This window comes from Balaenoptera ricei, chromosome 13 (assembly GCF_028023285.1).
Source record: "Balaenoptera ricei isolate mBalRic1 chromosome 13, mBalRic1.hap2, whole genome shotgun sequence".
In the NCBI taxonomy this organism is placed as follows: Eukaryota; Metazoa; Chordata; class Mammalia; order Artiodactyla; family Balaenopteridae; genus Balaenoptera; species Balaenoptera ricei.
The window spans coordinates 97,299,042-97,326,095 of NC_082651.1; positions in this window are offsets into that span (position 1 = coordinate 97,299,042).

Consider the following 27,054-nt stretch of genomic DNA (forward strand, 5'->3'; position numbering starts at 1 on the left):
CCTGCACTTAGAATCTCGCCTTCCCAAGTCAGCGGCTGGCCTGACCCCCCAAAAAAAAAAAAAAAAAAAGAAAATGGGCTGCCCCGTTTGCGTCTGTGCTATCGAGTGTGGGAACCAGTTGGCTTCTCTTTCCCCTGTACTTTTGGACTCACACTTGGCCGTCTATACAAATGCACATGTGCTGTCGATTGCACAAGTTCTAGGGGAAAAGCATATCAGTAGCACAATATAGTGAGCGCTTACTACGTGCCGGGCCCCGGGCTTCGACGCTGATATTTAGTCCTGGGAAGAAGCCCTGAGTTAGGGGCCATCACTTACCATTTTACAGAGGAGGATCCAAAGCTTAGTGATAAGTGAGTTGCTTCAGGTCACACAGCTGGTAGAAGGAGACCCGATTCTAGGACACACACTCTCCCCCACTGCTCTGCACCCGTCAGAGGAGGAGAAGGCATGGTAGTATATGCTGTGTATATGGCTTTCAGGAAGTTCTGCTTTGAGGAACTGGGGTTGCAGGGCTAAGCTTGGAAGTCTCCTCATTATTCATCCAAGTTCCCGGGGTCAGGATTTACGTAGTCTGGACCGGGCTCTGCAGACAAAGTTGGGCCCGAGGGACAGGCTGACTGCTTTAAAATATCTGAAGGAAGATCAAAATAAAAAGAGATTAAAAGTTACTGATGGGCTAAGACGTAGACCAGAGGTCAGAGGGTGGAAAATTCACCATTGCGAAATTTAGCACAACAAAAATGAGGGGCTTTATTAATAAGAAGATTGCTAATAAATGTGGAGTAAAGAAAAGAGTGAAGTGCTTGGGCCAGCTCTAATTCTGACTGCGTCACGTAGCAGCTTGAGACTTGGGTTGCCTTAATTCTTCCAAGCCTCCCTGACCTTATCTTTATTGGACATGGTACCAGGACGTGTAATTCACAAGGCAGTCATAAGGATTAGAGAGTAAATCCACTGGGAGGCACCTAGACTCGCTGGCATATACTGAGAGCTCAATACATACTAATTCCTCCCAGCAATGGGAAATGTCTAAGAATGGAATGACCTGCCTCCACGGGTGGGGATACTCTATCGCTGAAGAAATTTAAGGACAAGTTAGATGGCCTCTTGATGGGAGAGTGGAAAGAGGATATTGTGACATGAGGAATTTCCAAATCTGATGGAGCCCGGGGTCTGCTGGATCGGTCAGGCCTTTCACAGAGAGCGGGAAGGTTTTCAAACTGAGAAGCAGCTGCCCTCTGGCCCATCTGCCTCCTGCCTGATAAAGGTGTTCGCTGTGTTGAGGACTCAGCTAGAAATACATCCAAACTAAACTGAGGGCTTGTGGGCACAGTGGTGGAGCAGGGCCGTTTCCTGTGGAGGGTTGTCCTTGGTGAGGATCCTGGTTAGGTGAGGAGATGGGCAGTGGGGAACCCTGACCTTCCATCACAGCTGATACCAAAGCCTGAGAACCAGGACCTGCCCTGATGCCAGCACCCCTGCGTCCCAGCTGGAGAGGAAGATCTATTTACATAGAAAGGTCAATAACAACAGGCACCAACTTATGATTGAGCCACAGTAAGAAGCTTGACGTGGGCTGCATGACCCTGCATTAGGGTTGGTGGATAGGCTCAGGACACTTAGAAATGTGGGCCAGAAATCCAGGCAGGGAGGGACCAGAGTGACTATTTTTTTTTTTTAATTTTTCATATTCTTTTTAAAAAATTTTTATTTTATACTGGAGTATCGTTGATTAACAATGATGTGTTAGTTATAGGTGTAGAGCAAAGTGATTCAGTTATACCCATACAAGTTTCCATTTTTTTCAGATTCTTTTCCCATTTATGTTATTACAGAATATTGAGCAGAGTTCCCTGTGCTATACAGTAGGTCCTTGTTGGTTATCTATTTTAAATATAGTAGTGTGTACATGTCAATCCCAAACTCCCAGTCTATCCTTCCCTCCCTCCCCCCACCCCTTCCCTCTGGTAACCATAAGTTCATTCTCTAAATCTGTGTTTCTGTTTTGTAAATAAGTTCATTTGTATCATTTTTTTTCCAGATTCCCCATATAAGTGGTATCATATGATATTTGTCTTTCTCTGTCTGACTTACTTCACTTAATATGATAATCTCCAGGTCCATCCATGTTGCTGCAAATGGAATTATTTCACTTTTTTAATGGCTGAGTAATATTCCATTGTACACATGTACATCTTCTTTATTCATTCATCTGTCAGTGGACATTTCGGTTGCTTCCGTGTCTTGGCTATTGTGAATAGTGCTGCTATGAACATAGGGGTGCATGTATCCTTTCGAACCATGTTTTTCTCTGGATATATGCTCAGGAGTGAGATTGCAGGATCGTATGGTAGCTCTATTCTTAGATTTTTAAGGAACCTCCATACTGTTCTCCATGGTGGTTGTACAAATTTACATTCTCACCAACAGTGTAGGAGGAACCAGAGTGGCCCTTTGCTGTAGAGAGGAGGGGGTTTGAGAAGAAGCAGGAGAGAGATGTCAGATCCATGTTGTGAGGGCTTCCCTGCCCAGCCCTCCTCCCCTGGACACTGCTTCCTCGATGGCGGGGCTGCTGTCTCATCCTTCCCTACTTCTGATGGTGTCTGGAAAGGGAGGGGCTCAGTACAAGTTGTGGGTGTGAATTTCCCAGCCTGCTGGAGGAGGGATTCAAGCCGAGGAAGGATCTGGGCAGTGGAAGGTTACTATGGCGGGGAAAGGGAGGGATGGAAGGATGGAAGGGTGCTGCAAAGGAAGACTACTTGGCAGTGAAGAGGGAGTCGGAGACAATGGTGACTCTTTTCAGGCTGGGGGTGTGTGGGTTCCAGGAGAGAGGGTGAGAGTCACAGGAATGGCGCTGCTGACATCTACCGTGCATGTTTCCTGCTTCTGTTGACACTTCAGGAGCCCCCATGGCACACTGGGCGGGTTGGGGATGCGGACAACTTTGGGCAGACAGAGACCATGGGAAGTGATGAGACCATCCTCACAGATACTGTTTGCCGAGCACCAGCCAAGCAGCAAGTAGTGTGCAGGGCTTCGCGTACTCCATCTATTCTAAAACCAGCCCCCAGGGAGGCAGGTTAGGACCCACCACCCTGAGAAACTGATAAAAGGATAATGTGGATTAGTGGGTGCCCACAAGGAGCTCTGGGCCGGATCCCGAGCCCTCCTGATCCCCCAGCCCATGCCCAGCTGATGTGTGACGGCGCCTTCCTCATGTTTGGAGTGTGGTCCGGGGAGCAATCTCCTGGTTGTGTGAGAGCCATTCCCTCCACCATTTCCCCGCTCCTGGTGGGGGACTCAGAAGCCAGCGGTCAGAAGCTGGTTCCTGGGGAGGTGGTGCAAGCAGCTCTTGGTGCCCAGTGGGCACCTTGTAGAGGGTGGGGGTGGATGCTGAGTGAGGGACCACAGCAGAACTCTTCCAGGCATCTCGGTAGATTCACAGGGGCTGATGCTTGTCATTTGAGCTTAGGGTTGTCTTTCTAGACTCAGTTATGATGGGTCTCCTAGACTCGGTGCCCCTGGGTCAGTTGCCATTTTAGCCAAAGTTACCAAACAGTAAACAAAATGAGACTGTCCCAGATTCTTCCGGCCCTCTTTGCTTCCTGCCTCTTCCCAGTCTAGCCCATCCTCCTTCATCTAAGGGACGGGTCAGTGTCAGCATATATGTTAGGTGTGTGTGTGTGTGTGTCAGATCCCTCAACCTTATTAAACAGTTATGGTGTGTCTACTCCTTGATAGGTACCATGAGGCTAAGTTAAACCTCTGAAGAGCCCACAGACAACTGAGAGAAATAAAATTATTTATTAATCTGACATAAAGTAGGATGTAGTAATCTCTGAGATCAGGTGCTGGTGAGGCCCCTCTTCCAGGCTGCAGATGAGTGTCTGCTCGTGTATCCCCACAGGGTGGAGAGAGACCTAGCTAGCTCTCTGGCCTGTTCTTGTAAGGGCACTAATCCCATTCATGGGGCCCCACCTTCATGACCTAATTACCTCCCAAAGGCTCCACCTCCAAATACATCACATCTGGATTAGGGTTTCAACATATGGATTTGGAGGGGACACAAACATTCAGTCCATAGCACTAAGGATTGCTGGGAACCACCAGAAGCTGGAAGAGGCAAGGAAGGGTTCTCTCCTGCAGGTTTCAGAGGGAGTGTGACCCTGTTGTCACCTTCATTTTGGACTTCTGGCCTCCAGAACCGTGAGTGAATCAATCTGTGTCATTTTAAGCCGTCCAGCTGGCGGTACTTTGTACTGCAGCCCTAGCAAAGAATACAGTGGGGTACATTGATGCCGCTAATAGCCCCTCCCCTGGCTTGCTGCCTTGGCCCAGGGTCCTGCGCTGTGGGTATGGGTCAATTCTCAGCTCACTGCCCACCTCCAAGGTTGCTCTGGCAGGGGCTACTGACCGTCTCCTCTTCACCCCAGCTGAGCCATTCGGTTCTGATAGCATTGGGGGTTAGCTTGTCAAAAGCTTGAATTGTTTTGTTGGCATCTGGTGGGGGAATAGGTGGGAATTCCTCCAAGCAGGGGCTGAGGCCAGAGAGGAGGGAGAGGAGCAAGGGTCTCTTCTGCTGGCTGCGCTGGTCCGTCAAGGTGAAGGGATGCGAAAGACGCTGCTGCTGGTCTGCACCCCGTTGAGGAGAAACGCAATGTGCTTTTGGCTTCATGTGGTTAAACTGAGGTCTGTGTAGCTGTTTCTACACATGTCAGGAAAAGCAAACAGCTGTGGCGCAGGGTTCGGCCCATCACCGAACCTGTTCGAACCTGGTGGGGTCAGATTTGCATGAGTTGAGGCCGTAGCTGCATCTATTAAAACAAAGTGCTGGAACGGCTCTCCCATTCCCCACCGCCCTGCCCACCCTTCTCACTCCCAACACCCGCTCCCAGATCCTTCATCAGCCTGTTTCTCCAAAAAAGGTGGAGGAAAAACTCACCCTTGTTGGATACTGATCGAAGGGCTGCCTGTGTCCTGCACACTGGGGACATTGTTTAAGACGGTGCCACCTCTGTGAAAATATTGGTTCTGTAGTGATGCCAAGATTTCTGAGTTAGCTATCAACCAGAACTCCTTGTGCAAACCCAGTCTGCCTTCTGACGGGTTTAATCAGCATGAGATCCTTGTTAGAAAGTGGTCCCCGTGCTTGTGTGCACGTCTTCTCTGTTCCCTGCTGGTCACCAGCAGCCACTGGGGTAGGAGCCATGAAGCTGTGGTCTTGAGGCAGAGTTGAGTAATTATGACACAGAGAAGGGCTGGAGAATTCTTTCTCCAACAGGCTGGGAGAGATGACAATTCTCTTCATACTGGAGTGTCTTTAGAGAATAGCGTTAAGCCAAAGATTAAAAGGAAAAGTGTTTTAGTCACTGAAGGAGATCCATTGTTTGCACTTGAACCTTTGGTGCTTAGATTCTGAGACTCTCATTAATGAAGTCAAGATTTTAAACTATGGATATCTATTGGCTTGGAAAGGAAAACGTAATGGTATTTCCTTTGATGTAATCGCCTTGGAAAATAGTGTTGTAATTCCTAGGCTCTAAGCAAACCCTGCAATCTGTTTTTTTGTAAAATAATTCTATACAGATATGTAGATTGACAGGTGAAATTTATCCAGGAATGAGGTTATTTTAGCCATTAATTTACTTGGGATTAGAAGAGATTATTTTCAAGTACTAAAAATAAATAAGGAGCTCAAAATTCATGTAAACATTAGATGAACATTTTTAAAAAAAATCTAAGCATGGCCAGAAATTTGTAGCAATATATGCCGGACCTTTGAAGTAACTGAGTTAATATGTAGCGAATACAAAGGACAATGATTTGATAGAAGTATCAGATAAATTTCCTCCTGCCTTTCCTCACTCTCCCACCCTGTCTAGTTGCTTAAAAATGACTGTTTTGAATTATGGATTTACAGCAGGGAGGAAATTAATAGAGAAATAGGTACTTGGAGCGGTGGCCTGGGAAGTTAGATTCTAAGCCTATTGCTTCTCTGCTCCTGACTTCCTGTGTGGCCTTGGCCAAAGCAATTAACCTCTCTGGGCCTCAGCTTCTCTGGCTGCGATGGAAGACTATTGCTTGTCAACTGCCATATGGGGGGAAGATGAATGAGCCAGCACTTGGGACGAGAAATAAAGGAAGGGCTGGAAGACCTCTGGCTGGAAAGCAGCAGGGGAGTCACAGACGGCTCCCGCTAATCCCACGCCTCTGACTTTGGCCCCTGATGTTTGTGATCTGTGGTGCCATTAAAGACCTGCGGGTAATTTGGCCTATTACTCCAAAATACTGAAAGCAAATATTAATTCAAGCTAATGCAACTCAAGAAACACAGAGGCCAGCTAACCTGGAAGAAGAAAATATCCCCATGTTTTAAAACGATGGCACACGATGCATCCAGAATTGCTCATAAATTCCTGTCTTGTGGCAGCAAGAACCTGCCTGAGAAAGGAATGCCGGGGTATCTCAGGGCAGCCTTGTAATCATGTCAGATCTGCACACTGTCCCCAATTACTAAAGCTCTTTGTGGCTGATAAGGTGCTTGTTACAGAGATGGGAACTAAATTTATAGTCGGCTTTTGTGGAGCCAATTTCCATGTTGTGCTGCTGGGGTTTGAAACTAAAGGAAATGTGCTTGAAGCCAAAATTGGCTTTGTGGCTCCAGTTTCCTCAGCTCAACACCACCTGCCTCCAATCAAACTGTCCAATTACAGGAAACAATTGTTTTCTTGCTTTCTGGGAAGTGAAGAAATTCATCCAGTAAAGGACTGATTTCTAAATGTTTCTCCTCCCCCCCGACCCTTTTTTAAAAAGAAAAAAAGAACAAAAATCAACAACAAATCCAAACCATCAACACTGTTTTGGGGGAGAAAGTGTTTCCCTAACAAACTGCTTTCAAAGTTCAAAAGTCAGAGTGATGTGGTCCACGCATTATGGTGTGATTGACCACAGACCCCTGATCTGTAATTACCTCTGATAATAATGTCCTTAGCCATTCAGAAGAAAGATTCTCCCTTTTAAGATGTGAGGCAGTAATTAAAGGCTGTGAATTTCACAGGTGAAATCTTGCAGAAAGTACAATTTTGAAGTCAAAGAATTTAGTGATCCACCTCTGGATAATTAAACTTTCTTCTCAAAATAAAATCTTGTATTTGAAACAATGGAATCAGTGGCAATGATACTATTTAACTCTGAGCCCAAGTCTCATTTCTTTACACTCTCATTTGACTTGCTCAAGCTGATTTCTCTGAAATGGTTAAAATAGCAGCAGAGAAGTTGAAGGGAAAATAAACCATTGGCCACGTGGAGATGATATTTAGCCTGCACTGAGCATGGATGGTAATTATAGTACATTCTTTCCTCTGGCAGGTAATATTTTAATGGAACAAACAAATTTCCCTCGATGTGTTTCTGTGTCATCATATCCTGAATTTTCTTTTTTAAAATAAAAATAAAACTGCTCAATATTTCATGATTCAATAAAAATCATGACCTCATGAAAACCACTTACAAGCACTGTTCCACATCACTCTGGAGGGCATTTACATATCTGAGGCTACCTCCAAAAGCTTACATATACAACAGGGATTTTTGCCACATTCACGGTCCACTTATGTGGTATTTCAAGGGGAGAGTCCCGCTACGCTCCATGAGTTCTCTTACGTACGGGCGTTAGCTCATAAGAATTAATGTCCTCCTCCTCCAGGAAGCCTTCCCTGATCAGATCAGGTAGAGGCCATCTCTCACTTTCTGCCCCTGCTCTAGTCCTGTTTCAGCCTCTGTCCTGGGCAGTGGTTTTCACTTCTGCAGTGTAGAGTAGCCCTTTGGGAGTATGAACTCACTGGGGACCAGGCTATTTCTCTTCCATTTGGTTAAAATGAATGAGTGGATGATTTTCCTCCCATTTATTTCCTCTGAGCTCCCTTAGAGAACTTTCCTCTTCTCCGTATCCCCCAGGTAGTGGTGGGACACTAAGGCTCCAGCCTGAGCACCTTTTCCTTTCATTCTGCAAACTTTCTGGGTGACCTCATGCTCCCTCATGACTTTACCTCAAACCTTTGGTCCCCAAAGCACAGGCCTGTGTTCTCCTTAGGCCCTGATGAGGTTCGGGGCTAGGTGCTGAGCACACAGGCTCTAGATAAAGTAGGATACCCCTGTCACCTCAGGGACGGTACTTACACTCCTGGAGTCTTAGTTTTCTTACCACATGGGGGTGTGGGATACCAGTGAGATCAAATCTTTAATCCTGAGAAATCCCTCCTCATTCATCAGCCTCAGCTGGGCTCAGGCATCACGGCTCGAGGCTCTCCCCGCCTGTACACCCCGCCTCTACCGCCCCAGCCGCACGCTGCCTGGGGCCACCCTGCTTCTGTGCCCGGCAGGGACTGGAGTTCTTTTCAATCAGAGCCACTGGAAAGTGAGTTTCTCCAGGGCAGGGGCTGAGTGTCACTTAGCTTTGTTTCCCTGGTGTCCAGAAGGCACACAGGAAATCTTTACTGAATGAACAGATCTGGTTTCAGCGGCAGAGTCTGTGTTCCTTTCCCACCCGGTGCTCTTTATCCAGAAGAATGAATTTCGGATACTGCAAATCTACCGCTTCACGGAGATCTGGTGACTCAGGGGAGAACTGTGGGCATGGGGGCTTTCCAGCAACCTCGTTACATGAAACCACACAGCAACCTTCCCACCCCATGGGGTGACCTATTTCTCAATTCCTGTAGTCTCAGCATCCCTTGCTGCAGAATTCTGATGAGGCCGGGCCATTTCATGGCTGGTACTCGATGAGAAAAGGGAATTGAGATGTAGGTGATTGATTTGGACCTTGAGACGCTGATGGGACGTCATCCCGTTCTTTCTGACAGTGGGAACTCGTCTGCGGGAAGGGGGCTTCCTGTGACCCACCCCTCCTGGGCCTCCCAGAAGTTCTGCTCCATCCCTGCAGAATGAGATGGGAAAGCTGCCCTGGTGCAAGGGATTGATTATCTGGGCTCTTGTAGCCTCTCTGGGTGAGTTTCCCAATCAGAAGGAAAAATCTCTAACAATCCCGTTTCCACCCGGATCCTCATTTTGCTTTTTAGAGCTGAAGTGAAAATTGAACTCTACGCGTCTTGCCTGATTGAGTTTGTCTATGAGGTAGTCGGCTGGTGGCTGCAACTCCTCTGGGCTGATGGGAAGATGCTCCTTCCTCCCCGTGCCCGGCAGGACCGAGTGGGCAAGTAGAAACCGCTGCATCTCTGGTGGGTTGTGTTTTCTCAGCCCCCACAGCAGCAAGGAGAACTGGAGATGCTACGGTGGGAGATTCCTTTTCTCCTCTGCTTTTCTCTGGGCACTTACTCATCTTAGAGTCCTCTCCTCTATAATCCCTCTCCTGACCATTCAGCCCTCCCTCCCTGGCACCCTGGATGCCCTCGCTGGGAAACCCCTCAGGCTGGATGTGGTTTTCTGCTCACGGCTCAGCCTCCCACTGGCCGGCAGCCTCTGGAGGGCAGGATCCAGGGTAAACGCAGGGGCCCAGTGCCCGTGACCACTCAGTACAGACTTGTAAGGAAGGAAAGAACCTTGCCGTGGTGCCCAGTGGACTATTTGATCTTCTGGAGACTTTTAAAAAATAATGCAGAAGCCCTGGGCACCAGCCCCCCCGCCCCCGAAACCAATGGGATCAGTATCTCTAGGCATCAGCATTTAAAAAGCCCTCCACTTGGTTTTTCTGCGCAGGCCAGGAGGAGGACAGCTCCAGAGGGCAGAAACGGGGCTTTGGGCCTGGATCTGGGCTTCCCTCCTCACTAACTTTGGTTTCCTCGCTTAAAAGCATGAGGTTGCTGGGTTCTAGATATTGCATATAAAGTACCTACAGGAGAATATGCATTCAGTAACTTTTGATCTTGTAGTTGCAGATGCTTGGTGTATATTGGGCTTAAGCCTATAGGATCTGGAGTTAGGCAAGGCCTGGTCTGAGTAAGTTACCAGATATTTGAATCTGGGCAGACTGCTTGACTTGTCTGAGTCTCCTCTGTGAAATGGGTTTCATAATATTCCGCACATCACAGAAGTGCAAGGAGTAAATGAGCTAAGCCATTCAAGTGATACAATTTGATAATCGGTACCTGTTAATGATTATTATTATTCACAGGGTGAATGCTGGCTGACGTTCATAGAAGACAGAGCCATTAGATATTGACAAATATGAATTGTGGTTACTTGGACTTGTAAAGCCTATCTCTTTAAGGAAAAGCCACGTGCCTTGCTTTCTGACCTCCACAGATCAAAATATTGATTAGACTTTGTCTATTATGTAATGCTAGATTCGTGAACTTGCAATACATCTCTGGAGTGGAAATACATTTTCATTTGCTAATTTCTGTTAACAAGGCAAAAAGCTTTCTTAAATAAACAATTATATTGTTAAGGGAGTGTAAGTTCTTAATTTTAAGTGCTTAATTGAAGCACTATTCAGAATTTTGTTAAGCTTGTCTTCCTTCTGACAATTATTCACTCTGCTGATAACACTGTCCTTCGGGCTGTTAACTTGGGAAACTCTCAGCCAGCCCTCAGTGTCAGCTGTTAGACATGGGTGACCCTGGTAGAGCTTTTGTTTGGGATTGAGCCTGTGAACCAGGAGCCAGAGTTTGAGATCTGCAGGCCCCTGTCCTTTTCTCCCCACCAAGGTTAATGGCGGTAAGGAAGCCACCATCCAAATGTGGACAATTTAGCTTTCCAGTATGAGGATGAATGGATGAATAGACTCTGGCCATGAAAAACCAACTAAATGCTTAAAAACTATGGGGAAAAATTATGAATGTCTAATTCCAGCGTCTGCTGGCTCAAGAGATGCCACCTGACTGATAGTATAAGCCTTCTCCCAGAGAGCGCCCAATTATTTCTGACATTCCCCACCCTGGTCCCCTGCAGACCAGGTCACATGGGGTCACCAGCCTCTTCCATCCAGGGCTACTGCCCATGAATGAATGAGCGGGCATCTTACTGCTGTCACTGTCAGCCTGGAGAAGGCCACTGTCCAGGGCAGGGTGCTACCTCCAGGGGTGCCCCAAGCTTCCAGCTTGCAGGGGGCCAGCGGGTGCTGGGTTTCCTGCAGACACAGATGAGTGGATGGCCTCTTCCCAGGGATCCCTGCGTATGAGGCAGATCGACTGCCCAGCATCTCCCCAGGGGTCCAGTGAATGGTTCTGCAGGCTCCCCTCCCCTTGGGGCAAAACCCTGGACCAGCTGGGGAGATACCGTGCGGTCCCCTCGATTTTCCTCCTGATATATGACTGTAGGGAAGGGTGAAGCAGGCCAGGCCTTAGCTTCGCCAGCTGAAAATTCCCTGTTTCGTATATAAAATCCAAACCCAGCTCATTAAGCAACCGACAAAGATAGCATGACTTGGTAATGCCTTCCTAGAGAGCAATTTGGCAATATTGATCAAGAGTCTTAAAAATGTTCACAGCCTTTTACTCAGCATTTTAACTCCTGGGAATTTATTCTCAGGAACTATTTTGTTATGTTCATAGAGAACTATGTTCCAGGATTTCATCTTAAAATGTATCTCCCTAGTATACGGGTAAAATTGGAAATGAACAACCTTAATGTCCAAAACAGAGGAAGAGCTAAATAAATTCTGCTGTTTACATATATACACTAAAATATTTTAAACCCATTAAAATCACATTGAAGAGTAGTTAATGATATAAAAGATGTTTATCCTGTAATGTTAGGTTTAAACTATTGCATGTAAAATTGTAGGTATAGATTTTACAATCATGTAAAATCATATATATATATATATGGCCTATATTTATATGTGTGTGTGTGTTGTGTGTCATAAAAAAAGACTAGAAAGCATGCACCAGGATACGGACAGTGGCTATACCTGGGCAATGAGACAATGACAGATAATTTTCGTTTTCATAATACTCTGTTTCCCCCTAATTTTCTAGAATGAGCATGTATGATCTAACAAATGCTTTATAATGATTCCAACAACGGAAGGTAACAGAAGCTCAATGAGGGCGTCCTACAGCCAAGAGCGTAGGCTGTGTTCCCCCAGGTCTCCTTTGTGGGGTACCTCCCAGGCTGGCTCCCCCACTCGTGCCCCTCCCCAATCTCTGATGCGGCAGACTTTCCCAAGGAGACAGAGAGGCAGAGATGGACTTGTGTGAGCCTGAGCCCCTAGCCCGGGAGAGCCATGGTCCCTCCCGTGGCCTGGGGGCAGTAGACAGCACTAGCTCTGGATTCGGCCAAGTCTGTGGTGGTTCCCAGCTCCACAACTTGCACGCATGGACCTCGGACAGGGATTCCTGCCTCTAAGAGCCTTACTTTCCTCATCTGTAAAATGGGGACAGCAATACCACCCGCAGGAATGTAATCAAGACGTAGGACAAGAACTTAGTGTTGTCCCTGACATGTAGTAAAGTGCCCTGTAATTGGTGTGTGTGTGTGTGTGTTCCTGTGTGTCTGTTTGGGTGTATTTTCTCCTCTGATACGTGGATCCAAGATAATTTTCACCATTCACTTCTTAAAGCTTTGGATTAATTTATGTAAGAACACTTATATAAGTGTTTTGTTGCCAGGTGGGCTAAGTGGGGTGTCTCTGTGCTGAGAAAGAGAAGGGGTCGTGGAAAGGGCGCTCAGCCTCTGCAGGTGGACAGAACCGTCGTCACTGTTCTCTCTTCACAGCACAAGTGGAGGAGGGCTGCTGGTCGGCCCTTAGGGTCCTTTGTGTCCACTCTCCTCACAGCCATGTGGCTGGACCATGGCGTCTCACGCTAGACACACTTAGGTGAGTCAGAAAGCAGTTGCCAGTACACTCGCGTCCCCTCCGTGAGGGAATGATGTCACTGAGAGGAGGCTAATAGCACCACCATCACCATCCTCTCCCTCCTCCGCCTCCTCTTCCTCTTCGTCATGGCAACGTAAGGCACGGATGAAGATGAAGTCCAGGCGTTACCTGGGAGCTCAGAGCCTGGTGCGGCCCACACTCTCCCTTTGCTGCTGGTTCCCTCCTGGAAGCTCAGTGTGTAGAAGCTGCCGTCTGTGTACCTGGCTTTACCCCTTTCTGGAAAACTCTGCTGTGGCTGTGAAGGGAGCTGGCTGGTAGGGAGGGTACAATGGGCGTGACTGCATTGCCAGCGACTGAAGTCGTGACGGGGCTCTTAGGCCATCCTGGCTCCCGGCCTATGTGCCATGGCAGAATAATCCCACGCTTGCACCATGGGGTGGTGCCAGCAAGAATAACAACGCACGAGGCCGAATACAAATTGTTTGAAAACACACAAGTGAGCTTGGTTCAGGTGGTGCCAAAGAATTGTCGATTTCAGCAGAGAGTTATTTTGTGCACTTTTACTACTCTCATCCAATAAAAACACGACTGTTCAGAGTGTCATTAAGTTGTAGTTTTAGGAGATGCTGTCAGAGAGCAGGCCACAAATTTAACCTGATTTGCCAAACTAATTTGAGTTGCTTTTTTCAAAGCCACATTGAAACTTCAAGTCTGTGTGCTTTCTTTTTCTTGGTGAAACTGTTACTCTGAACATTTCAAATCAATTTGATAAAGTGATACTTACCTCAAGCCACTCAAAGTGCCACAGGGCTCTAGGGTATATGCTGTCACTCCTTATTTCAAGGAGCTACTAGGAAAGATGGCACAAAATAGGATGCTAATGGGAACACGTGTGGCACGGGCCATGGGTATCATTAGGGACCAGGAAACAGAGATGATGTCACCTGCCCTGTAATGAGCACCTACTCCAGCCAGGGCCAAGTTCATGCCCTGCAACCTGTGGAGCGGCACAGAGCCCGTGCTTGGAAGGGTCCTGAACTTGGTTTAATCCTCTGTGTCACAGTTTTGAAATTCTTAGTAATTGTGAGCCTGACCCTCTGTATTTTCATTTGTACCAAAGCTGTTTCCTTTACTTTCTGGACACACAGCTGGACTCTTCTTGCACCATCCCTGCAGTCAGGTATGGTCAGGTGACTAAGTTTAACCAGAGGAACTCAAGTGCCATTTCGTATCTGACCCATTGGAACATCCAGTGCACGATCATTTTAAACACACATACACGTGCTCCTGGTTCAAGTGGTGCCAAAGAATTCTGGACCTGAGCCGAGGTCCCAGGGCTCTGTTACTGCTATGATCCAACAATAACACAGCTGCCCATGGGGTCCACAAGCAGCTTCCAGGAGAGGCTGTCAAGGAAAGTGGGCTAGGCTTTTCCCCTTTGGAACTGGGATGTGGCCCCCCGGGCAACGCTGGAAGCCTGTTTTGAAGACCGCGTAGCTGCCGTCAGCCTGGGTTGGGTCCCTGAGTCACTGCCTGGAGCCGAAGGCTGTGTGCCCCGCCTCCTTGGCTCAGCCACTTGCAGCTGCCCTGAACTGTCACCGGAACAAGAAATAAACGTCTCTTGTGTCGAGAGACTCCAGATTCAGCTCTGTGGTTTCTGCAGCTCTGCCTGCTGGGATGCCTCATTTTCAGAGGGAGGAGGCTTTCTCAGAATCTCCCAGCAGACTCCCTCCCTCAGATTACTGGCCAGAATTTAGTCTCATGTGCGTCCCTACACGAATCCTTTTCGAAGGGAAAGGAATTGCCATGATCAGCTTGGATAAATGAGGACTTGTTCCCGAGGGCCAGGCAGGCCTAGGGCTCCAGAAGCCTATGGCTCTTGATACCTGGACATAACTGGGCTTGGAATAGTGGGGAATGAGGGGAATTGCCACTGGGGAGGGAGCTGGACTGTTTGCCATAAGGGAGGAAAAGGAAGGTGGTAGGCTTTCTTCCCCAGATTTACTGAGATAGGATTGGCATATAACATTCTGCAAGTTTAAGGTCTACAATGTGATTCTTTGGTACAAGTATGTATATACTGGGAGATGATTACCACGATAAGGTTCGTTAACATGTCCATATCCATATCCATATGTGTGTATATTTGCGGAGAGCATTTAAGATTTACCCCCTTAGCAATTTTCAAGGACATAATACATGGTTTTCTGTTGTTGTTTAAACAACAAATATTGGTTTTAAGCTTCTGAGGACAGAGAGTGACCATATCTGTTTCTTTTGGAGCAATAAATTATCATCTGTAAGTTCTTATACATTGGGAGATGAAGAAAATTATACATGTTACATCGGTAAAGAGAAACCTCCACTGTGAAGTTTATATGGAAATGAGAATGATCCATGTAGATCTTCAACAATAACCACTAGTTTAAACCCTCAGTTTTCCCACCTCAAATAGACACAGTGACATACAAAGAGAAAGAACACGCAGAGACCCGTGGGAATTGTGATTAAAGTGGGCTGTTAGGCAAAAGAGTGGTTCGAGCAGTGACTTGAGTTCCTCTGGAGTCTACGTTTTTGGACAGAATACTTTCCCTTTTCATGTCTGGTTGTACACCAGTAGAGGATGTCAAAGGCTGCAAGTAACAGCATATCTGACTATCTGACTGCAGGGGTATAAAGAATAAGGGGCTTATTTTTTTCTAACAGAACAGGAAAACTGGAGGTAAGTGGTTGCTGGCACTGGTCCAGAAGATCGGTGTTATTGGTGACAACCTTCTGCAATTTTCTTGGAGTTCCCCTAACAGTTGCATTAGGGCTGTTACAGCCCCAGCTGTCATGACTGAGGCAGGATGAAGGTGGCAGGGCAAGGAGAGATATTTTGAGCCCTGCCGTGTCCCATTTGATCAAGACAGCAAAGTTTTAAAGACTGCAGTCCTGAAGTAGTCTCTGGCTTTGGTCTCAAGCCCAGAATTGGGTGATATCCCCGCTTGCTGTGAGGGAGGTTGAAGAGTGAGGGGCAGAATTGTTAACATGGCTTAGACCAATCGTGACCATCATCTGGGGCTGGCTGATGGCTGCTGTGAACCAAAGAGGGATTCTTCTAGCAGGAAACAAGGGAGGAATGGATATTGATTGGATAACAAATAGTATATGTCACAGTCTGCAAAGAAGTTTGGGGTAAAGAGAGTGGTTTATAAAAATAAGGCAAGTGGGAGTTGAACTTGTCCTGGCCAGGAGGAGGGAGGTTCTGGGTCTGGAATACTAGATACAAATAAAGCCCAGATCAAAGTGGAAACCGGAGCAGAGCTTGCATCTGAGCTGATGCACGTGTCCAGAATGGAAACCACCATTCTTCTTGCTGTCAGAGTTTGTCCTACTCTTATCCAGTCCCTATAACTTTATTGGGTTGTTACTGAGTCTGTATCGCAGAGGCCAGTGAGCATGGTAGATTATCTGTCCAGTCAACTAGATGATCAGTAAGAAGGGCTTGACCTTCATATTTGTGTTCTTTAGGCCCAAGTGTAGCATTTCACTTGCTCTCCCATGACCTCACCTTTGTGCTTCCTTCATTTTCTTTGCCTACCTGTGTCACAGGGACAGCCCTGTTCACTTATCACCCTCACCAGGCATGGGCCTCAAGAGTAGCACTGCCCAAGACAAGTGTAACGTGAGCCACGTGCATAACTTTAACCTGTCTCATAGCCGCATTTATAAAAGTAAAAAGAAACACATGAACATAAATTAAAACCTATATTTCAGTTAACCTAATGTATTAAAAATATCATTTCAATATGTAATGAGCAGAAAAATAATTAGTGAGCTATTTTTCACTCTTTTTCATACTAAGTCTTTGAAATCTGGTTTGTATGGTACTGTTTACCCATCTCAATTCAGACTGGCCACATTTGCTGTGATCGATAGCAGCCACTATACTAGAAAGCACAGTCCTCGAGGACAGACACCTTGCTATTCATCTTGTCATCTTTAGTGCCTGCAGAAGAGTAGGCCCTGAGTAAGCACTGAAGAACAGATAGGGCCACACTGTTGGGAATGGGTCTTCTCAAACATAGGTACTTGGGAGGTAGACCAGAAAGCCCGGGAGTGGTGTGGCTGAATCAAGAGCATGGACTTGCATTCACACCCCTTGGGCGTGGCTTTACTAACAGCTGACCCAGATCAAGTCGCTCAGCTCTATGTCTCTGTTTCCTCATCTGTAAAGAGAGAGAGCAACACCTAACTTGCAAGATGTCAAGGAGATTAAATGGGAAGATATACAAAAAAGTGGAGTGTTTGGCACAGAGTAAGCACTTAAGAAGCCGTAGCTGTCGCTATTTGAAATTAGATATTCTGTGCATTACACGGAGAACTTGGGTTTTAGTCGCAACAGTAAGGTTTGGCCGGAGCAGTGCTGGTCCTCACAGAAGGTATGGGTTCTCCCCGCTTTGGGAATTAGCCTGGGGAGATCTCAAAGTCATTCATGGTGTTTCTCTTTTTGGCTGAAGCTGTGTAAAGTCACGTGCCAGCTGTAGGGCTTGGCAAGCAAGGGCAAATGCTAAGCGAGGGTGGCCCTTGCTCTGGGAGTTGCTAACTGTTCGCTGTCCGTCCACAGCCTGAGGGTTCTGATTCCCATGGGAACTTGACGGCAGCCTTCAGAGCAGAGTGAAGATCCGGGTCCCTGTTGCGTGCTGTCTCTGCTCCCACTGGGCCACCTCCATCTCCATGCTCATCCCTCCCCTCTGTCCTCCTCTGGGGCTTCCACTTACTTTTTTTCTCTTAATCGACTGCCTTGAAATATGGTTGTTCTACACAATGGAAACAAGCATTTCATTATTATACCCAGTGTTGAAAAGCAGGCAAAACAAGCCAGATGCATAGTGACATTAAGAAAAGCAAAGGCTAACTTTATTAAAAAGCTTCTTTGTGGTGTTAGGCAGGAAGTGAAATGGCTTTAAATGGCAAACATTTCTCAATCACTTAATGCATCAGTAATCTTGGCATTCTTTTTCTTCTGTCTGCTTAAAGGAAAAAGAAAAAAAAAAAAAAACAAAACAGTGCCCAGATATAACTCAGACAAGATAGGGCAAAGTGACTGAGTCAGTGCATTGTCACAGAGCCCCTCGGAAGGCTGGTCATCCCTTCAGTGAAGCTTAACAGGACAGCCGATGATGGGCATGCGTGCAGAGGAAGATACGGGTTCTGTCATATGGCTGAGCCTGGGCTACCCCACGAACTGCTGACTTTTTGTTGGTACTGTCAGCCAACTTGCTCTCTCAAATCTGTTACTATTAGAAACACCATCAGTGTCAAATTTTGGACTTTAGCTTGTTAAGTTCATTTTCCGGGGATGGTAAAATCCCGATCCCCACATGTAACATTTGCTTCTCTTGCCAAATGCCATTGTCTTTATTTCTACGCAAGTGAGGCTCTTTGCACAGAAAATAAAAACATAAAAAAGCATGATTGGCTACATCTTTTCTTGAAGAAAAAAAATCATACTTATTGAGTACCAAATGAAAGGGGAAACCAGAAGATTGGTGCCGCTGATAGACTCTTGCTTGGTTGCACTTTTAAAGACTTATTTATAGATGTCAAACAGGATATGGCACAAGGGAGGTGTTCAGTAAATACTCCTTAATTGATTAAAACACAGAAATGTATTGAAGATCTTTAGGGAAATAAGTATACTTTAAAAAATAGCAGTTGACCTTAATCAGCGATGAAAATGGTGCCAGATGGAATCATGTTGATTAGGACCAAAAGTCCGACTAATACGAATGAGCTCTCAAATGTGATGATTTTAGGATCTTTCCTGAAATTTCTCAGGATGGTTTCCCACATTTTCTCATTAACCTTTGAACAGTTCTGCAGTGTCAGGAGGCAGGCATTCTAATAAGGCACCGAGGAAGGCAGAGGTGCGCCTTCGCATGTGGCTGGAACTCCCATTTCTGAACTTTCAATCTCATCCTTTCTTACCCAATCTCTACCCTTCTCCCTCCAGCAAAATCCCCTTGTCCTCGAACCCCACGGTGCACCAGCTGGTTCCGGTACCATGGGCTCCTACCACCTGCTGTAACACAATTGTTTTCTTAGTGCCTGTCTTTCCCTGTGAGCTCCTCAAGGACACAGACCCAGATTTATTCATTTTTACATCCCGGGAACTCCCAGTGTCTGGTAGGTAATAGTTTAACCAAGGCTGGTTGAATGAATGAAGCGCAGATATGTTCCTGGGTGTTCAGAGTTACTAACTTAGTTTCCTGCTGATGTTCCTTGCGGTGTGTTTCTAATCTCGCTTCCTGTGGCTCCCTTTTCTCCCTGAGATAAAAAACGAAGCCAGACTTCTCAACTTGCAAAAGGTTAGTCCTATTTCTAAAGCCGTTTTGTGAGCTCTTTTGCGAGGCTTGAAAAGCCTCCTATGTCCCTGGGGAGAATCCTAGGTGAGGGGTTGGCAAATGTTGCTGCAAAGCAAAAGAACTTGCCCTTGAAGTTAAATGAAAAGGGCACTGTGTCCCTTCCCTTTTAATTTCAGTCCCTGCCATTGTCATTTGTCTGGCAGGGAACTACGTAGATTGGGAAAGCTTGATTTCTTTTCCCCACTCTGAACTCTTCGTAGCCGGATATAGTTTGTGATTTTCCCTCATTGGTTTTTCCTGCTTCAATGTACTTGAAACAACCTTTTTGAATATGGAAAGGGGCTTCAGCACAGTCCCAGCAGCTGGCAGGGGACAGCCGTTATCCTGGCTGTGCTGTGCTGTGCTGAGTTTATGCAAGTATTTTTTTAAGCCCTGACAACAAGTGGCTGCTTTCTCAGGTGGTGCTTTGTATAAATGTCATAAACAATGGCTATTGTGGAGACGAGTATAACTTCTTTGGCTCACATTTCTCTAGAAAGTACTCACAGGTTGATGGGCTGGTGAAGGTTCTTCCTTGTTTCCATCCATCTGATTATTCTAATGCTCGTCAGACCTATGATTCCCTGTTTGATAACCCTCCAACCGTTAAAGGGAAGTATTTGTCATCTCGGCACCTGGTTTCAGGAACAAAGTGCTCACCTCCCAGCCAAGTAAGCCATTTCAAAATAACCTTTGTTCAGGGATCTGAAAAAGCTGAGTAACTCAGCAGCCAGGACAGGACTGTCCCACTGGCTGGGCTGGTGCAGGTAGAGGCAGGGATTTCAGGTGAGCAGGGCTTTAGCAGTTGCCATGGAGACTATCAATCATTTGATGAAACCTGCTGGGGGGGGGGAGTTGAGGGTGAGAAACCACAAGAAAATCATCCGCCTTTTAACAATTTGTTAGCACTTAGTGCGGCTCTCAATCTCAAGTCTTTGGGAGCACTTGATTCTGGAAACAGAGGGAAGCTACGCGTTGTAAGTAACTTCCTTTAAGAAATGCATATATACACTACCAAATGTGAAATAGATAGCTAGTGGGAAGCAGCCGCATAGCACAGGGAGATCAGCTTGGTGCTTTGTGACCACCTAGAGGGGTGGGATAGGGAGGGTGGGAGGGAGACACAAGAGGGAGGGGATATGAGGATGTATGCATATGTATAGCTGATTCACTTTGTTATACAGCAGAAACTAACACAACAATGTAAAGCAGTTACACTCCAATAAAGATGTTAGAAAAATAAATAAATAAAAAAATAAAAAGAAATGCATCTGACTTGTGACTCAGGAGCCTCATAATCCTTTAGGGGCCTTCAGGGCCTGCCGTTAATTGTATGTGTGTGTGTGTGTGTGTGTGTGTGTGTGTGTGTGTATGTTGGGATGGGACAGCCTTTTACCAAATTTGCCCTGTGGGGCCCGTGTGCACAACTTGGTGGCAGTAGGATTTCTTGGCTCTGATGCTGAATCCTGTTCTACAGTTTTCTGTTTAGAAGCCTAGGGATGATCACTGCCATTTTGGTACCCAACCAAGTGTTGATAACGTCAGCTCTCCTGCACTGAGGACCTGCTGTGTGCAAAAGGCGTTACCCACATCACCTCCATTAGCTCTTATGGAAGCAGAGCCGTACTCCATGGTCCTTGCCCCCCATGTCCTCCGCCTGCCTTTTGTCTGTAGAAAAACTTTAGCCAAAGAATGAGTTTAATCAGAAGTGAGAGAATGCAGGAGCAAAGAAAAGCAGTCACATAGGACAAAATAATAGTAGTCTGGGCAGTAAGCGAAGTCAAAGACCTTTAGTTCCTTCTCAAGGGCTATAGATAATACTCTGAGCCATATCCTGTGAGCTGTCTTATAGATACTGAAGCCTCCACCAGGTAGAAGAAGTTAATGACATGAAGACCAGGCTGTAGACTTGACATAAGCTGCCACAATTCCGAGAACTGCCTGAAAAGAAATGGGAACAAACCGACCCTGGAACTGAAGATTCACTGTACTTCAAACAATCAGGATGACGCTGATTGGTCAGAGCACCGCATGACCAATGTCAAGATGCCCGTCAGAGCTGCCCGTGCTGTTTCTGCATGTAGCCCCTCCCTCCGCCTATAAAAGCTCTCGCCCCCTGATTGTCGGGGTCAGTGTGGGAGTTGGCCTTTGGACAGGCGTCTGCCCTCCCCACCGCCCCTGGTTGCCAGCATCCGACATACAGCAAACTTTCCTTTCCACCAACTTGCTCCTTTACTGGCTTTTGAGTGGCGACCAGCTAGACCCCACTTTCGGTTACGTTATGACCCCTTTGTAAAGGATGTTGTCAACTCTGTTTTACAGACAAGGAATAAAGGTCTAAAGAATTGGAAAACGAAACCTCTTCGAGGCCACAGAGCTAATAACTGTGGGAGCAGGGACTTCACACCAGCTGACGGTGCATCTCGTGTCCTTCCATCTCGGCGCTTCTCAGGGGATTGATGAAGGAACGCCCTCTGTGCTGTCCCTCGGGGTAGGGGGCGTTGCTTCATCAGCAGCTCCTATGGCCCCTTGGGGCACTCTCTACCACCTCCGGTCTCAGTTCCCTGCAGCTTCGCTCAGTTTGATGCAGCCCCCTCCCGAGAGGAGCCTCCTCGCACCATCTCACCTGATAACACCTGGTAGGGGAAAGCGGTTTGGGACCTCAGGCGTTGGCCACCCCACACTCTGCCAAGGGCCAGAGCTGTCAGTCTAATCAGCCGACCCTGGAGTTTGGGCCCAGCTTCGTGTCTGAAGAACAGGACTCTGACTTTACTAAGTACTAAGTACTAAGTACTAAGTACTAAGCAGAGCCACCATGAGAAGAACTGCACTTTGGTTGCCTTTCTGGATGCTCAACAGTTGTGTAAGTCTAGACACTCAGGCACTCTATTTGACTGAGTTGGGGAGTTCTGCCATGACTTGGGGTGTGTCCAGCTGTGGAAGTGACCAAGCCCATCATGGAGCTGTCACTACCTCGTGAGTTTTGGGTTTCGTGACACGGGCCTCTTTTTCCCATGGGAAAGACTCCAGACTCCATGGACAGACTGGAGCCAACCAGGGTCTGGTACCCCTTTCCCTGCCTCCCTGTCTGCTTCTGCCTCTTTCCAAGGATTTAGATCTGGCCATGTCCCAGGTCCCTATGGAAGGACTGTCTTATAAGAAAGAGAGAGGAAAAGCCAGAGGCCTCCTGGTTCATCATCTCGTTATAACACTTAATGACATCTATGGCCGTATAGGGCATCTTTCCTTCTAGAACCACAAGTGACAACATTGGGAGAGGGGGTGTGGCAGTCATGGTGGCACCAGACAAACCGGGCTCTACCAGGACTGTGAGAGAAAGACCTTGACTTCTCCACCTCACGCTCCACATCTGCAAAATGGGAATAATAACATGCATGTTGCCAGAATAAGAAACAAGGCGTGTTTAACACCTGCCACCAAGTAGATTCCCCATAAATGGTGGAAGTTATTATTTCCATGGAACAATCTTGTATAAACCCTCACTCTGTAACTCCTTTCTAAGCTCACAGGAGTTGGAAGGGCTCAGCTCCAATGTTCCCTTCTTCCTGACCTCAGCCAGAAAGGCTCTGTCTTTCTCTTCCTGCTTCAGCTCTTGGCTAGTTTGGCTACAGAATCCATCGAATACCAACCTCATGATTGTATTTGAATAGAGACTGTGTCTTATCTGCCTGCTAGAGTGGTACTCACAGAGGTTAAGGGCCCCAGACCACAGGCTAGTTGGTGTGGAGCTGGGGGTTTGAATGCAGACCCCTCTTCCTTATCCAGGGAAACAGGAAAAACAGCGTTAGGCAGTAAGTTCTAGGAACTCACAGGAGGAGTTTTCTCTCTCTTTGGCTTCACGGTGGGAACTAGCAGGCGTGTGCTGTCCCTAACTGGCCCCGGGAGCAGGACAGGCCCCCTGGCCTCCAGCTCACAGCATATTTATAGGAGACTACTAACTTGTCGTTTTCCCAGTCGGGGTAGACTGCACATCTAGAAACATCCCCTGGAAATGTGGGAGTCGAAGCTCCTGATAAAGAGGACAGCCATGGAGGAAGTGCTCAGAGGCTGCTGGGCGAACCGGAAGTGGGAGCTGTTTCTAGCACAGAGGATGTGGCTCAAGACAAGGTATGAGAAACGAAAGTCAAGGAGGAAGTAGAAGTGGGATCCGTAGGTGCCTCGAGGACAAGGAAGTGGCTTTGTTGCCAAAGGTGGAAGGAGGAAACTGTCTCAAGGCTGAGTGCTGAGGTGGGTGTGGAAGCCTTTTCCCCTCTGGTAATGTCTGCAGGGTGGTGGGAGGCATTGGAGCCTGCAAGCTAGACGTTGCCAAGTGAGTTGCAGTCAGCGCTCATAGAAACCACTCTGGCAGAGAAGCGTCACTTCTGAAGGCAACAGAACATTGAGTAGAGAGAGGTTGAGTTGGTGGCCTGGGCTTGTGTTTTAGTTCTCTGGCCATGGTGGGGTCCTAGGGGGGTGTGCTGGGTCGCTGGAAGTCACCCCAGGGAGAAGGCTCTGGGGGTCCATAACATCTACCACCCACCGAGCACCAGCGGTGCACTGGGGTTTACAGATATTAAATAATTTCACCCTCACAATAACCCCATGAAGTGGGCCAATGCTATTACCTACATTTTACACAGATGAGGAGATTGAGAGTCACAGTCTAGGTAATTTGTCCAAAAGTAGAGTTTTTCTGGCAGGTTGATTTCAACCGGGTCTCTCTGTTGCCAGAATCCAAGATTCTTTGTGCTAAGCTGCTTGTTCACATACAGGTCTTGCTTAGGACATTTTCTCCCCTGCATATGAACAAGGAACATAATCAGAGGTCATTTTGAGGTCCAGGGTCCCTTTGAAGATCAGATGAAAGCTAGGATATAAGAGCACATATGCCCTTCCATTTTAGGGGTTAAGGACCCTCTGAAGTGCATCTATAAGTGCCTTAATGTCCACAGACCCAGTTCAGGAACTGCTGAGATAAGGAAAAGGAAGCTGAAAGAAGTCAGAAAAGAAAGAACCCTCAATGGGAACAGATTTAAAAATTGAGCTGTCCTTACAACCTATACGTTCTGAATTTGTTGCCTTGGATAAAACAAGCTTAAATAAACACGGTTGTATTATCTCACATGATAAATATTCTTCTTGTTCATAATGTACCTGTGAAAATGGACAACTCATTTGTATATTCTACAGGTAGATATTTTTTTCCCACTATAAAAGCCAAAACACAAAATAACTTATAATAACGTATAGGAAATCTTAAATGATAGCCTCGCTTCCTTTTCCTTTCCTACTCAGGTATTTGATGTTCAAAGCAGTCATCCACTCTTCTAAGCCATTTTGGGCTGACTTCATTGAATCATCCAGACTCATCTTGCTGTAGTAATCGTAAGAGGACTTGCATCTCATTGGAATATGGTTCTCTGTAAATGTTTTACTAAATTGATTATTTCTTTTATACTACTTTTGAATAATACTTAAAAATGCTCAGGCACAGAGAATCACAGGCTATCAGAGACGAGAACTGTATCAGATAGGAAACTGCAACGTAAGAGGTTTGGGCTAGATGATCTCTGAGGCAAAGAGAGGTTAAACTGGCAGTTTCAAGGCTACCCGTTGAGTTGGTGGCAGAGCTGGTGAACCCTACTGTCCCGGCTTCTTCCAGGACTCAGCTCATTGCAACACATCTGCCCCACAGACACTAAACACATATCTGTTAAATATATGGCCAGATGGAATTTTCTTCTCACCTCACTTTCTCCTTCCTTGTGCTCCAAAGTCCTGGCAGGGAGAGGATCTTTTGTCACCTGGGGGAAGGCACAGAGACTTTGCTAGCAAAGAGACCCCAAACTCATGATGAAGGTCATGGCCATGGTCAGAGAAAGGTGCGCTGGTCCAGGGTATATGGGTAGGACCTGCCTCTGCCTCTGGGGATGGGGCCAGAAATAATGGACATTACCACCCCAAAGACTCTGGGGAGCAGCTCCAGGAGGCGGTCGTGTCCCAGGGGGCCAGAAATGTCCAGAGGCATGTGGGGCAGGGAGAGGAGGCCGGTGAACCGTTGAGGAAAAACTTCCAGGTGCCCCTTGAAGTAGACCCTGTGTGGATTGAAAGGTGGCTTGATGGGAGAAGGAAAACCATGTGGCTTGGTGTGTGACACCTCTGTGTGTGTTTGGGTCCCTTTGGGATGGAGGGGAGAGGCCAGCTGTCAATGTACGAAGGGCCTGTGTGAGCAAACTTTGGACCAGGCCCTGTGGGAAGTTATAGAGGAGGAGAAGTCAGGGTCTCTGCTTTCAAGTTCCTAACCTCAGAGGCTGATGTGGTTAGGCACCAAATTTAGCCACCTAACCTTCAGTGTATTTTCAGACATTTCCCCCTTTCAGTTGGATTAAAAACTGGCTTGAAATTCGGTTCACGCAATCGCTATCTGGGCAACCTTGGATAAGTGAGTTCCTTAACTTTTTTGAACCTCAGTTTCCTTGCTGGCCAAATGGAGCTTCTTCCTGTCTCTTCTTGTCTCCAAGAAATTAGAAATAACCCACTCTAAAAGTTAAAGTATAATTGAAATTAGAGGAGCAAAAAAACCTGGCTCCAATCAGATCCTACATGATCTTGTCCAGAGAAAGAGAGTGTGTTTCAGGAGGAGAACCAGCCATCTTGGAAGCAGAGGGAAGGGACTCAGGGGGCAGATACTGATGTCCAGCCACTGCAGGGAGAGGCCCCCCACCTGGGACCATCATCTCCAGCACTGACAATGCCTTGTTATGGAGGCAAGTACACCTGACGTCAGGACACATTCACATCAGGACAAATTCAATTCTCCCTGCTCTGGCTCTGAGCTCACCAAGCAAACTTCTGGCTATAATTTGGCATCCTGTGTAATTTGCCTGCAAGGAGCAAATGTTTGGCCATAGGAAGTAAGTGCTGGTGCCCTAGGCGGTCACATTTTGTTTTAACAGTAAATTAATACGCTGGCGCTCTGGTTTCTGTTCTCTTGTTTCCTGTGGGTTGGCGAGCATGAGTCAGCACGATTCCCACATACAGCCTCAGGCCCCCAGCACTGCGTCCTTCCACTAATCCCAGGCCGCTCTCTTCCCCCCCAGCTGCTGCCTCCGCCCCTCTCCGCTCACCACGCAAGGGCTCAGAGCCAATCGGAGATCCCAGGGGATGGCTCTGGGCCGTCACTCAGCTCCCACAGCTGCATCCCAGTGGAGGCTCGCAGGAGGGACTGTGCCTACACCTTAAGCCAAGGCCTATTGGTCTCAAAATGCTAATGGAGTGAATGGATGACTTAATGCCTGGACTTAAGTAGAAGGACAACAGAAGGCAAAGCTTTCTCAGGGGGGAGGGGGTCCCTATTTGAAGTTAGTGGAAGGAGCATTGGGCCATGGGACTTGGGTTCTAACTTCGTTCTTCCTCGGATTCTCTGCGTGATCGTGGGAACGCCAATGGGGTTCTTACTTGTAAAATGAAGCAGCTGGAGTCGGGACCTTGGTATTATGGATGGGAAGGTACAATAGCACAAAGTTGTAGTTAATATTAACCTATAAATTCAATGCAATTCATGGAACTTGAATAGAGAATCCTAAAATTCACTAGTGAGAGTAAAGGACCAACAATAGACAAGATGATTTGAATGGAAGAGAATATGATGTGGGACTTGCTTTCTAAATATTAAGACTTATTAAAAAGCTTAAATTAAAAGTATTGAGGCAAGAATAGAAAATGAATCGATTGAGCAGACCAGAAACCCCAGAAATTGATCCATGGAAAGTTGGTCTAGGACGGAAGTAGAATTACAAATTAGTGGGGAATGTCTGGATTCGATGTTTGGAATATTTGGTTATCCATATGGGAAAAAAATGTTAAATTAGATCTTTATCTCAC